Genomic DNA, 2,836 nt, shown 5'->3' on the forward strand with positions numbered 1-2,836 from the left:
TTACTTCAAGCTATAATTGGTTTATCTTTATAGAATCATAGGCAGCACTTTTTTATATTCCCCACTTAGCTCTCTCTTTTCTAATTTTTCTTCCTTCCTTCCTTCGTTCTTTTTCTTTGCTTAGTTTCTTTCTTCGTCAATGACTTAGCTGTATCAGACTAACGAAAGAGACATTCTTGACATGAACAAGTATTAGTAATTTGTAAAGTCATCCATCATTTAAGCTACTTGGCACACTAAAAGTTTAGATGACTGCAAAATATTATATTTAATTTTTTCCATTTTAATTACGGTACTATAATTGATTTATCTTTTACTATATTTGAGATACATATATTACAAATACACAAGAAGTTAGTGGTATAACTATATGACCAAAAATATTATAATTCTTAATGTTTTCACAAACCTTTCAATTGCGTGCCCAAAAGGTCAATTTTCTCTCCACCCCATCCTACCATATTGTGGGGATGATTCTGTTCGGTAGTTCACTGGGATGAGATGTCGGTCGGCTGGCTAGTTATGAACAATAGGGGGATATGAAGTATCTGGACCTGGGTATGAGTTTTGCGAGGGAAAGTGCAATCACGATCGTCGGTGGGTCGGTAGGTGGGGCTACTTATAAGGACACTCCGATGCTAAAGTAAGTGTTCGTACGATGAAACGGCTAATTAGGTAAAAGATGACTTACCTGAGAGTGGGTAGATCCCTCTCCCTTTATTTGTAGTCGTCGGGTGAGCCCTTTCGCTTGGGCCCCTGGATCTAGAAGCATCCTCCACCTGTCCAAACTGCTAGCTGTCTAGTCGGGGATCCGCCGAATTTGTGAGTAGGTCGGGTGGACTTCCATCTGTTATCGAGTTGGGCTAGAATAGTGTCCTTAATGCATCAAGTCGTGAGAATCGCGGTTGGCGCATTAACCCTGGCCCGTTGTCTTCTTACGCACTTGCTCCCCTTTGATTGCTAGTTCGGCTATTCGAAAAATGCTTCTAGTATCTTCCTCGTGCACGTGAGTTGCTCTTTGCCGTTGCTTGGAGGGGTTGCTTTGGTTTATGTGTCGAGAGCATTAAATCCTCTTTATGAATGATTTGAAAGTAGAGAAAAAGATCTATTTTACCCTTGACCCTTCCCGCTCCTCCCTTGAAGGTTACCATTCCCTCAATCACATTTCCCTTTCATTTTTCACTTACCTTATAACTGTTACTCCCTACTATTGCCATTTTTTCTTCTTTTTCTTCTTCCTCCGTGATTTTCTGCTTCTATCCCTGGGTCAGTCATGGGTCTTTACACTGTTGCAATCTTTCATTTCTCCTTTTCCTGCTTCACATACTAGTAAGTGAGTCTTTTTGTGTTTATTTTTGCTCATTTTGATGCTTCTTTCGTTGCTATTGCTGTATTTTATCACTGTTTGCTTGGACTTGAACTAATTCCTATTAGTTAGCTCACAGGGGGCGCCATAGGGGTTTCTTTCCTGGATCTAGGCCTGGAAATGATGTGGTATAATGTAGGATAGTGATAACGTAGAACTTAGTTTAGTTTTGGCTTTCACCAAGCTTTCGACTTCCCGTTTTGACTTAAGTGGTGCCCCACTGTAGGTATGGCACAGTAACATCCCGTAAATTGTTACGTCTAGGTTACTTCTGACGTCACGAGCACATCCTCCAGGGTGACCCAAGAGGAATTACAACAGTTTCGAAATTCGGGAGCATTGTGTGGGGGTGGTTCCAAGGAAGCCAACTACGATGTCTTCGTGTCAAGTGCCCGGGAGCATATTTGCCAACTTAACCTATCATCTCCCCGGGTTCCCGATTAGTTGTGGGTTTACAAGCCCATATTTACCTCACTGGGCGTTCGACTTTCATTCTCCCCTTCAAAGTATGGCCAGCTCGAGGTCCCCTTTTGGCTTACTCTCGAAGGGGAGAGGCACGTACAACTTACTGGAGCTTTGGCACCGGCTCCAATTACTTAATTAAGATGACTTACGCTGGGTTAGGTCGGCAAAATCAACAAATTGCTGACATCTTGTTAGCAAGTTTTGGTTTTAAGAACCTCAATCCTCATCTTTTAATGGGAGACTGGGCTACCAACCATGATTGTGTGGGTAAGATCTCATCTGTTACTATTGCTTTTCCGTTTTCCTAGTCTATACCTTGCTGTACCAGCCCCGATTTCATAACTTACTTTTTCTACATCCATAATTTGCTTTCCCTTAACTTCCTTTTCCTTGTTCTATTTCAGTTGTGATGGCTGCTGAGCACACTTCTCTGTCTTGTTTTAAGACTCACCTTTTCCCGAGGAATGGTAGTGACGATGACAGTTCTCCCGAGGTTCCTCAAACCAGCGAGGGCGAAGCTCAATCGCAGCCTCTGACACAAACACCTCCCAAGAACCTGGCCGCTGGCGAGGTGATCATCATCCCCAACCCCAAGAAGAGGAAGACTGACTCCACCCTGGGACAAGTTCTACAGTGATGGAGAAAAATTTCGACGCGGAATTTTTCATTGACTCCTAACTCTTGTCGAGCATATAGGAATTCTTTTGAGACGAGGATCTGGCGACTCAGGCGAGGTGGACGTACTGGAGCCTCCTTCGGGCTGCCGCCATCGCCCAAAAGGTGGAGCTAGTCTTGGCTCAATGCCGAGTCTTGGATGGAAAACACAGAGCTACACAGAGAGACATTGCGAACATGAAGCCCAAGGGGGAGTCCCTGAAAACCTGGCTTGCTGAGAAGGAGAAGAAGATGAAAGAGGCGAGGAAGGAGATTAATCGCCTTGTGGATCGGGACCTCCTTTTCTCCAAGAAACTTAATGAAGCTCAAGGCCGGGCCACCAGAACGAAG

Source organism: Arachis ipaensis, chromosome B10 (assembly GCF_059453495.1).
Source record: "Arachis ipaensis isolate K30076 ecotype BB chromosome B10, ASM5945349v1, whole genome shotgun sequence".
NCBI classification, from domain to species: Eukaryota; Viridiplantae; Streptophyta; class Magnoliopsida; order Fabales; family Fabaceae; genus Arachis; species Arachis ipaensis.